The sequence below is a fragment of the Cydia fagiglandana genome, chromosome 11 (genome assembly GCF_963556715.1).
Source record: "Cydia fagiglandana chromosome 11, ilCydFagi1.1, whole genome shotgun sequence".
NCBI lineage: Eukaryota > Metazoa > Arthropoda > Insecta > Lepidoptera > Tortricidae > Cydia > Cydia fagiglandana.
Window position 1 is genome coordinate 4538717 of NC_085942.1, and position 12951 is coordinate 4551667.

Genomic DNA, 12951 nt, shown 5'->3' on the forward strand with positions numbered 1-12951 from the left:
CTGTATAACAGATTAAAGGTTTCGTCACACAGGCGCGTTTTCAGGGCGGGGCGTGAGCTTGGCGCGCCGCTTTTACATATAAAACGCTCACGCCCCGCCCTGAAAACGCGCCTGTGTGACGGAACCTGAACTCTTCCAAGAATCAAAAGTAACACCAAGATCAGCTTGCAGAGTGATTGCACGGGATTTGTGTGACAAATTTTCACAACTTTATGACAGAGATGCTGATACAAAAAAACTAATAGTAGGAGATCCCACATATGGTCGACCTTTACCAATCTGTCTGACGGATGAAAGCATGAAAATATGAAAAAAAATATGTTCCAGAACATAAATTAATAGGGTTACCTAAAGAAATACGGTCAAGGCTATTTTTAATTTCATGTATTACAGCACGCTACATTTATACTATACTATTTTTACTGTTTTTATAAGTATTGAATTCTAACAATATTTAGGTGGTAACTACTTACTGGGAATAAAATTCCACCAAGCCGAGTTAGTGGTAACTAGTGGGATTTTTTTTCCCAGTAGTTACCAGTGGTAAAAGGTGGAAAAAAAATCCCAGTAGTTACCACTGGTAATAACTTGGTGGTATGTAGTGAGTTTTTTAAGCACTATTTTCATGTTTTTTTTTGAAAACCCTATTTATTTTAAAACTCATATCAAATATCATCTTACAACACTGGTATCAAACGAAAAAACAAGAAAAAAAATGTATGTAACCCTATATCGAACTAATCGTTTAGAAAAAAAAAACGGTTTTTCCTTCTAACTTTTGAACCATCTGTCCAAATAATATGAAAAAAATGAAAATAGTGTTTAAAAAACTAAATCAAATAAAATTAAAACAAACTTGATCAGTTAAGCCGTTTATGAGTTATCGCTAAAAGTCTTCCCTTCTTATTTTAATTAAAAGCCTGGCAACCCTTATTTCTGACCGGATTTTCGCAGGCAACCCTGTTTACTTTCCATTGAAACTTATTTCGTTCGTCAGACAAATCGGTGAAATTTGCCGAAAATTTTTTTTTTCAAAAATTTTATTAAAATTAGCCTTGACCATATTTCTTTAGGTAACCCTATTTATTTATGTTCTGGAACATATTTTCTTTCATATTTTCATAGTTTCATCCGTCAGACAGATTGGTGAAGGTCGACTATACAGGGTGATCAATCCAAATGGGTCAGTATAAGTCAGAAACTATGAGAGATAGCGAAATCTGTTCTTAGGAACCATGGCTTCGATTTTAGATTTAATAATAATGGCATTCAATTTTTTTTTAATCTATCACACATATCCGGGATTCGAACATGGTCAATATTCTTGTTGTTTGTTTGTATGGCAACTTTTAAACGATGCGTAATAGGTGGGGGGTGCTTATACAGGTTGATCAATCCAAATGGGTCAGTATAATTCAGAAACTATGAGAGATAGCGAAATCTGTTCTTAGGAACCATGCGGCGAGCCTGGGGGCCCAAAATTAGCATGTCAAAAAAAACATTTTGGATAAATCTAAAATGGCGGCGGACACGGGCAAAGTCAAATTACCAAGTAGGTTAAGCGAGCCCGAAGGGCCAGCTTCAGGCCGGGAGGCTGAAAGCCGACCCCGGCAGACAGCCGAAGGCCCGGAGCCTCCACCCCGACTCCCAAAACGCGACGCTCAATAGGAAAAGTGTTGGGTCGTGTTTAAGGCTCCGGGCTAAGGCCTTCGGACTCGCTTAACCTACTTGGAGATTATTTGACTTTGCCCGTGTCCGCCGCCATTTTGGATTTTTTCAAACAAAAATTTTGACATGGTAATCTTGGGCCCCTAGGCTCGCCGCATGCCAAATCTCAGTGCGCTCGTACCAACTTGAAAAAATTAAAAAAAATGTCGGCCATTTTGATTTTTTTTTATGTAGTTTGTTTTGTCTCGGGGCCCTATATGATATTTGGTCGAGCACCTCCCACCTTATCACGCATCGTTTAAAAGTTGCCATACAAACAAACAACAAGAATATTGACCATGTTCGAATCCCGGTTATGTATGATAGATAAAAAAAAAATTGAATGCCATTATTATTAAATCTAAAATCGAAGCCATGGTTCCTAAGAACAGATTTCGCTATCTCTCATAGTTTCTGACTTCTCCATACTGACCCATTTGGATTGATCACCCTGTATATGTGGGATCTTAGACCATAATAGGAACAGGCTACCACACTATTATTAACACACATAGGTTTCCGTTATAGGGGTTTATATACCTATACAGGGTGATTTCGGGGTCGTGGAGCAAGAGAGCCAGACATCATACAGAATCCAAAGATGAGCTTTTTGATGTTGTTAATTATTGTTTTTCACCAATAATGATGATGATTTTCCAGATGACAAGTAGGAAAAAACATTTTTGCATACAAGTTGGTGACCCTACTCAATGTGACATCTTGTCGCTTTCCATACAGCGTATGTCAAAAGTCATAGGGTGACCATAATTACTTAGTATAACAATAATTTTACTTGAAAAATAAGAATAATTAAAGTAATTATCTTTTAATCAAATACTACCATACGATAATGTGGATCATTTACAGAGTCACAAAAAGTGGTTCTGGATCACGACCCTGAAATCACCCTGTATATATTTTTGAAAAATGACTTCATAGTTGATATAGTACACACATCTGTACACTCTTTTTTAAAGAACATATTTTTCCTAATTTATTTTCGTGTCGAGTAGTACATACCCATCAATAATAATTTATTAGGCACTATATATTTTACGTGCTACTTAAAAGACTCATAATTATAAACATATATATGACTCATAATTATAAATATATTGTAAGGCATATCTTCGTCTAAAAAATCGTTGCTTCAAGCATCACTGGGCCATTCCTTGCAGCCCGTACTCATTATTTCGATGATTTGAATTCTTTCTTGATCCTATAAGATAAGGTATCGTCACTTGTCACGTAATACTACCTCTCTTCAATATTTTATTAGGGCTTTGTACGTAATGAACTATTGATGTAACGGATAGTTGTTTGGCCCGATCCCGAATACTGGATGTACGGCCTGACGATCGGCCGAATATTCGGTCTGCGGCCGGCGGAAATACACCTACATTTCTGTTTTTCAGGTGCGCATTTGTGCAGTTTTCGACCTGTTTTGTAGTGAACTTTCGCGCGGACTCATTTCTAGGTTCGAAATAAGTGCGCGAGCAAGTGAGTGGAATGTTTAAATTGTTCTTCCATAAATGATTCCGTCAAGTTATGTTGGGTTATTCCCACTAGGTACCACCAAGTTCTTACCAGTGGTAACTACTGAGAATTTTTCCCCCACCTTTTACCACTGGTAACTACTGGGAAAAATATTTCTCCGTATATAGTTACCACCAACTCGGTTTGGTGAAACACTAATCAATTTATAATAATTGATTAAAACATAAATTTACTTAAAAATTGATGTTGATATTTGTATGGGAGAGTCAATTTTTTTTCGCCTTTGGTTCCATAGTAAAAGTTGTTCAGTATGACTTACATCCCCGTAAATTAATGCAGGTGACTATAAAAAAAACAACCTGTATTTTATACTGTACTTTTATTAGTATTTAACTCTAACAAAATTTTGGTGGTAACTACTGGGAAAAAAATTCCCAGTACATAGTTACCACTGTAAGAATTTGGTGGTAACTAGCGGGTATAACCCGTTATGTTCTAATGTATGGGGAAGAAAAACAATTACAGCCAGCGTTAAATGAACGTAGTATGATAGCATTGGGTATGGTGCTTTACGCACACTAGCGTCCCCTCCCCTACCCCTGACACAACCCCCCTTTTTAGCATGAAATATGTCCCGGTTGATGGTTTTTTTTTTAATTTTTTGAGGGAAGTATTAGAGTCTGGAAAAAAGTGTCAAGGTAAGAAATAATCCTTAATCAAATTTGTACAAAAAAAGTTACATGCAACTGTTTGGTAAGACTTACCATATTCATGTATTAACTTGTTGAAGTTGAATATATGTAACATAATAATACGTGATAGTACTGCAATGACAGGCGGTCTAGCATGAGTTGTGTTCTCGTGCGCGATTTTAAGTATGGACTCGCACGCGAGAACGCAACTCATGCTAGACGGTCAGAAATCGTATGGAGAAAACCAGCTTGTTGAACGGTAAAATTTTATCGAAGTTCATCTAGCTATAACATGAATATGGTGCACCATATCAACAAAATGAATAAAATACCTTTTTTGTTGAGAATTTAATAAGGGTTATTTCTTTCATTGACACTTTTTTCCAGGCCCCTCCCCCTGATGCAACTCCCCCTTTTAGAATAAAATGTGTCCCGGTTGACATATTTTTATTTTTTGGGGAAAGTATACAATATAGGAAAAAAGTGTCAATGAAAGTAGGGACACTAGTGTGCGTAAAGCACCATACCCAATGGTATCACACTACATTCATTTTCAGCTGGATATAATGTGTTTTTCAAAAAACACAATTTGACCGAATCAAAAGGAGAGAGATAAATCACTATATAGTTGAATTGTATATATATATGTCGCAGTAAGATAGATAAGGCCGTTATATAGTTATAACTCTAGGGATATAATTATATGACGTAACATAGTTATATGAAAGCGATTCATTACTATCTTAATAGGTATATAACTATAATACGGCTTTAGTTTAGTGATATAGTTATATTACTGGATTAAGTTTAGTGATATAGTTATATTACTGGATTGAGTTCAGTGAAATAATTGTAGGTAGGAGTGCAGCGGTGCGGCGGAGGTATAGTTATATCCCTAGGGATATAGTTATATGTCGTATAATACTTTTTTGCAATATTACGTAAAAGTACAGGTCGATTCACGAAAGCTGGCGCGAGATTTCTACTGAGTGACAGCTATTTTCATTGAAATTCTGTCAAATCTCGCGCCAGCTTTCGTGAATCGATCGCAATGCCTCATAAACCCTTAAAAATAGCAGCATGAAAATATATATAATAGTTATCTTACTAGGAATATGATTATAATACGGCATATAACTATATCCCTAGGGATATAACTAAACCTCCGCCGCACTGCCGTACTCCTAATACCTACAATTACTATCTTACTAGGAATATGATTATAATACGTAGTTACGTACTATACGGCATATAACTATATCCCTAGGGATATAACTATACCTCCGCCGCACCGCTGCACTTCTACTTACAATTATTTCACTAACTTAATCCAGTAATATAACTATATCACTAAACTAAAGCCGTATTATAGTTATATACCTATTAAGATAGTAATGAATCGCTTTCATATAACTATGTTACGTCATATAATTATATCCCTAGAGTTATAACTATATAACGGCCATATCTATCTTACTGCGACATATATATACTCAGAACTCGACACGTCCTGCCGTACTTAACACATATTCTTGACGAGTGGCCAGTATAGGTATTGTTAGAGGAGATACTGAATATTCGGCCGATGATCAGGCCGAACATCCATTATCCGGTATCCGGCCAAACAACTATCCGTTGCATCTCTATAGTTCGTTTTTTTAGCATTAGAAAAAAGGTAAACAATCTTGATGCGTCTTTTAATTGAAAAACACGTTTTAAAAATAAGTCACGGCAAATATGTAACAATTATGAATCTAATACGATCATTCATATTCTTCTGCTTTCATAAGTAATAGTTTATGATTTTTAAAAAGCGTTTTTCAATTAAAAGACATGTCAAGATCGCTTACCTTCTTGCAAGTTCTTTCTAATGCTAAAAAAAAACGAACTATAATTTTATTAATGTCAGTAACAAACATTTTCAGACAATTCGTTACTTGAAATGGTATAGGTTTTATTGCGTGATTCACATAGGCCTTATTAACCGAAACTTTTATAAGACTAATGTACATAAGATATAATTTATGTACTGGATTGCTGTTAGCTTTTAATTATATCATTTTATATGTTACTGTAATAACCAGGATGGTTACATTGTTGAAGTACATTATTCTGCAGGGCTCGTGTTGCCCGCAGGTGACACAGCTCACACACCAGGTTTGTAAAACTTATAGACCATTTAAGCTGATATGCGGGTCCGCCACCAATTTTTTCCCACATTGGCTTTTAGAGACTAGTAAATATAAAGACTGCCTTCAATATCTAGTTATATACAGTGTCGCATTCCTTTAAAATAATGAGCCTGCGGTAGATACAATTATTATAGGTAGGTAGGGGTACAATTATTATAGAGAGGTCTCTGTACCATTAATTTCGTTTGACACTTATAACTAGACGTCTGCTTAACACATTGGCACCGTCTGTAGGAAATTCATTGAGTGCATATTATTATATTATATTGTGTTAAGCAGTACAGAGCGCGTAGCCAATGTGCCAATGGTTAACGCTCCGTAGCGTATCGTAGTCATCTTTCTCTAGCACTAGTGCAACATTGACGGTTGCGTTTCGTTCGCTACGGAGCGTTAACGATTGTTCGTAGGCTCCGCACCCAGATACCTCTCTATAGTGAAACTAGCTACAGCAGGTTCATTATTTTAATGGAAACGCGACAATGTATAGACATGGGGCCGTATGAAAAAAAGTAAATCCTTGTGATTATAGGTATAAGAAGTCACTTCAAAAGAAGGTATAAGCTAAGCATTTATACTTTATTCATCTATGGATATCCTTTACCTTCTACTCTGAAGTGAATTACTGCGTTTGAAGCGAATGCTTTGGCTGTCATTCGAGTACTTTATTCATATGATTGAAATGAGCAAAAGGCCCGGAGTAAATCGTTTTGCTTAGCTTTAAACTTTTAAAGTATTAGCATTTGACCATGTATCTTTTTGTCAAATTTGACGCATTTAATACGTATAGAAGTGAATGCTTATACTTTTCTTTATTCATACGGCCCATTGGCAGTCTTTATTTTACTAGTCTCTGCTTTTAAGATGGCCAATTTCCTAGACCATGGGGTATGGGCAATCGCCGCCCTTACTGCCTAAAGGTGGCACGTGATCGCTCCGAGAAGCGGGGTTGATCCATTCACTTTTTTTTTTCTTGAGTTACCAGTATAAAGTCGGGCTTTGCAACATAAGCGCCGCATACAGATAATCAAATGTTATATGTATTATAACCTATTATAAGGTGTTAGCGAACGGGCTCCTAAATACTTTAGACTGTTGAAAAACAGTCTGCCTATCTGTACATGTGTGATACACTGTAAAAGCTATAGGTATATCACTCAGAGGGGTACAATTATTATCACAACTGTTATATACACTCACGTGAATTATTTGTCGCTACTGGCGGCGGCTGCACTCCGTGCACTGCGCACTGCGAACACTCGAGTCGATGAGGGACCCCCGAAGGGCCCGAAACATGTCGCCAGTATAGCGACAAATAATTCACGTAAGTGTATAACCGTTGTGATATAAATATTTTATAATATATTATGTCTCACGAAAGTTTAAATTCGATTAAGCATAGACTATTGACGATCCCCTTAAAGTAAACTACTTGAAATCAAACAATCAAAGCTTTTTCGCACGTACTTAGCCGGAGAGCTAGCCACGGAAAAAGGTATGAAATTTATAGAGCAACGAAATCCCTATAGTTAGTGTGCCATACTATCATTATTAATTAATCCGGGCAGCTGTTTAGCTGTGGGTGCGGGAGTGGATGGGAAACAAAGGGGTTGTAAAATCAATTGAAGGTGTGCAATTTATAGAGCTCTGTGTTTGGTGTGATATAATAGCTAATTATGTATTTAATTCAAATATAACAATGCCAGGCGTTTTATTTGGAGGAAAAGTAGTGCCAGATGATGAAAGTACACAATCCTTTGTGCGCCTGTCGAAGAGCACGAGCAATTTGCATCTAACTCACAATTGCTTTACGCATAGTGTCGTATGTCTTCTACTTTTTGTACTCTGTCACAGAATAAATAATAGTACTACACTGTTCAATTACGCCTAGGTAAGTGTTAGGAAAAAGTAGAAGACTCAAGACACTATGCGTAAAGCAATTGTGAGTCAGGTGCAATTTGGCCTGGCACTTGGCACCTGGCACTACTTTTCCCCCGAATAAAACGCCTTGCTTTGTTATATTTGAATTAAATACATAATTAGCTATTATACCTATCACACCAAACACAGAGCTCTATAAATTGCACACCTTCAATTGATTTTACAACCCCTTTGTTTCCCATCCACTCCCGCACCCACCGCTGAAAAGCTGCCAGGCGCCCGGATTAATTAATAATGATGGTATGGCACACTAACTATAGGGATTTCGTTGCTCTATAAATTGCATACCTTTTTCCGTGGCTAGCTCTCCGGCTATAGTACGTGCGAAAATGCTTTGATTGTTTGATTTCAAGTAGTTTACAAATTAGTGTTAAGTTAATCTAAGTTAGATAAGTGTTTAACTCGCAATGTTGCTATAAAACTAATAAAATTCTGCGTGGTATGTGTGTTTATGCATGTAGATATGCATGTAGACGTGTGCTCTATCATTTTAGTGCAAGAACTTCAATAAATTTATTTCTTTGTAATTTTGTTTTTTATTAAATAACCTCCAAACTGTAAATTGCTTGTTGTTTGTATATTATGATAAAATTAACTGATAACTGATAAAATTAGTTCGTTTTACATGTTATTAGGCGATATTTCCTAAAGAATTCTATACAAATTTTGTACATTCACATGCTATCGATAATTCTCAGGATTTTGCTATTGGCAAGTTGGTATTTGTTTTCTTATGTATTTTAATAAATGCAGTCTGCAGACAGGCTGCATTAATTAATTACATAAAAAAAAACTAACTAATTAATAACTAAATCCGGAGAATTACCGTAAATGTACAGAATTTGTATTGAATTTTACAGAAAAATATCCCCTAATAACATGAAATATTACCTAATTTTACAGGTAATAATACACAAACAACAAGTAATTTTACCTTGCCCATATTTAAAATCACAGTTTTCTTATGTAAAAATACATAAATTGTATCATTAATATTACCGAATAAAATGGAAAAATACTCAAAAATCATTAAAAATACATAAAGTTTGTGGTTAATTCACATACGCAAACTGTAATAAAACACATAATAATTCTGTAATATTACTGAATAAAAAGTAAATATACTTAAAAAAACATTAACAATACATAAAGTTTGTGTAATTTTACAGACGAAATCTGTAACAAAATACATAATAATTTGGTAATATTCCCGAATAAAAAGGAAAAATACTTAAAAAAATCATTAATAATACATGTACTTTGTGTAAATTCACATACGAAATCTGTAATAAAACACATATTAATTCTGTGATATTACCAAATACAATGTAAATATACATAAAATATCATTAATAATACAAAAACCTAATGTATTTTTACATACGAAATCTGTATCAAAACACATAATAATTGTGTAATGTTACCGAATAAAAAGTAAAAATACTCAAAAAACATTAATAATACATGAAGTTGGTGTAATTTTACAGACGAAATCTGTAACAAAATACATAATAATTCGGTAATATTACTGAATAAAAAGTAAATATACTTAAAAAAACATTAACAATACATAAAGTTTGTGTAATTTTACAGACGAAATCTGTAACAAAATACATAATAATTCGGTAATATTCCCGAATAAAAAGGAAAAATACTTAAAAAAATCATTAATAATACATGTACTTTGTGTAAATTCACATACGAAATCTGTAATAAAACACATATTAATTCTGTGATATTACCAAATACAATGTAAATATACATAAAATATCATTAATAATACAAAAACCTAATGTATTTTTACATACGAAATCTGTATCAAAACACATAATAATTGTGTAATGTTACCGAATAAAAAGTAAAAATACTCAAAAAAACATTAATAATACATGAAGTTGGTGTAATTTTACAGACGAAATCTGTAACAAAATACATAATAATTCGGTAATATTACTGAATAAAATGTAATCATACATAAAAATCATTACTAATACACAAACTTTATGTATTTATACATACGAAATTTGTAACAAAACACATAATTACTCTGTAATATTACCGAAAAAAATGTAAAAGTACGTAAGTGAAATTTTACGTATATGTAAAATTACATACATGAAATTTTACAGATTATGTAAAATTACATAAGTGAGATTTTTACATATCTGACAGCATGATTATGTAAAATTACATAAATATAATTTTACATAACCGTCAATTTGTTTGATTATGTAAAATTACATAAATGTAAAATTACATAATAATGAAATCAGGTCGATATGTAAAATTACCTACGCCTTGTAAAATTACATAATTATGTAAAAATACAGAAAAGTTAGGGCAACGAAAGTTGCCCTAAAATTATGTAAAATTCCCTGAATATTTTTAACAGTGTAGACAGAGAGAAGTGGCGGGAAAGAGTGAAGGCCTTTGCCCAGCAGTGGGACAACCAATAGGCTAAAGAAAAAAACCGGGCAAGTGCGAGGACTCGCGCACGGAGGGTTCCGTACTGTTAGGAGAGAAAACACCATACATCATTAAATAAAGGTTTTAATACATAAAACACGGAAAACAGGCGTAGCTTCAAGTAAATCACACTCCGACGCCGTAATGGCGGGCGATCCTCGTCTGACCGTCCGGATCGCGCCAATCGTAGTGTCACAATTGACACCGACCTTGGGGCAGCGTTTGAGCAAACCACATAATCGGTTATCAGTACCATAATGCAAAAAAAAGCAAAAAAATCGGTCACCCATCCAAGTCCCGCCCGGCCGACGTTGCTTAACTTCGGTCAAAAATCACATTTGTTGTATGGGAGCCCCACTTAAATCTTTATTTTATTCTGTTTTTAGTATTTATTGTTATAGCGGCAACAGAAATACACCATCCGTGCAAATTTCAACCGTCTAGCTATCACGGTTCGTGAGATACAGCCTGGTGACAGACGGACGGACGGACAGCAGAGTCTTATTAATAGGGTCCCGTTTTACCCTTTGGGTACGGAACCCTAAAAAAGCATAATCTATCATACAGCTAAAATTGCAAGTACGTGTGCAGTTGCTCGCCAGTGTAGGGCTCAAGCTAATACGTTTCCCCGGCTACCTACATGTCGTGAAATATGGCCGGTATTCTTCACCCTTGAAAGTACAGTGCCGTTCAAAAGTGTATGGATAGATGTCAACCGTAATGCTTTAATATTACGGTTGAAACATTTCCATGCACTTTTGAACGCCAGTGTATATACAGGGTGTCCCAGAATTCGAAGTCAAGCCGTAAACGGATGATAGACCAAGTCATGACAGTTATCATAAAAATACAAAAAAAAATCCAACTCATGGTTTTTAAAAATTATGGTCACTTTAATAATTCACTAAAAAATCCACACCCTGTAATGGTTCTTTAACTCTTGTTACTACAAATTCCATAATTTATTCTAATTTTTTTATTATTGTGTAATCTTGAATAATTACAGGGTGTGGATTTTTTAGTGAATTTTTAAAGTGACCATAATTTTTAAAGAACATGAGTTGGATTTTTTTTTGTATTTTTATGATAACTGTTATGACTTGGTCTATCATCCGTTTACGGCTTGAAGTCGAATTCTGGGACACCCTGTATACAGGGGCAGTAGGTCCGATCGATGGAGAATACGCACTAGTGAATAGCTTCGAAAGGTCCACTGCCCTATTCGAACTTTAAGATACGTCAAATGTTAGGTACCTACACAGAAAACACCCATGACTATCTTCTTCTTAATCGCTCCCCCATTGCTGAGGATCGTGACCCATGACTATAATAGTTCGTTTTTTTTTAGCATTAGAAATAAGGTAAACAATCTTGATGTGTCTTTTAATTGAAAAACAAGTTATTATTATTTTTCTTTATTCATCATTTCTCTTAGGCTAGGGTTTTTATAATATGAATATAAAAGTAAAATATAAAAGCACTTACAAAACAATAAAAAATACATATAAACACATTATAAAAAACCTAACCTAGGGTGCCGCCAGCAGCGGGGCAAGGCCCAAGCTACCGGTGGTTCAGGGCTTGGCTTATTATTATTATTATTTATTTTTCATAAGACACAGTACATAGGTGTTACATTGAAATAGGTCTGCCAAACTGAAAACGGTTTGATGGCAGTTAGTAAAGCTCTTGATACACATTTTTGTGTCAGTTATATTTATAAAAGTTAAAAATAAGTTACGGCAAATATGTAACATTTATGAATCTAATACGATAATTTATATTCTTCTGTTTTCATAAGTAATAGTTACAGATTAAAAAGCGTTTTTCAATTAAAATACATGTCAAGATCGCTTACCTTCTTCCAAGTTCTTTCTGATGCAAAAAAACGAACTATGATGAATAAATAACGTCAAAATTATTTAAAAATAAATATCACATCTATTATGACACTGCCATACTTTGTCACTACACGTGTGTGCAGAGTCAGATTGGTCGCATTTTAGTACGAGATGATACGTACTTAATTTACCCTAAGCGCCGTAGGATACTACTGCACTATTTTACCGTGCCGCCACTTTGCTATGAGATTTTGCATAGGCGCTTAAATTATCAGTAGTTTCTTTAAAAGGCGAATTACTACCGGAATCTTGATTTTTTTATAATACTTAATTTAATTTACCGAATTTAAACTGTTGTGAGACATACTGCTCACAATGCTCGCACTGTTAGTGCTTGAGAAAGGAGACCTAGGCTCTCCGAAACATGTCGCGCGAGTGACTAAAAACAAGCGAGTCTAAACCGTAAACTTATTCAAATTTAATTTACTGCACCTTTGCAAGAGATGACTGTGTTATTTTATTTCGTGTTATTTACATTAACCTAGTCGTTTTCTACTCGGCAAATATGTCATTTAGATCGATTTAGCAGTTTGGTCGTCAGACAGGTCAGGCAAACAG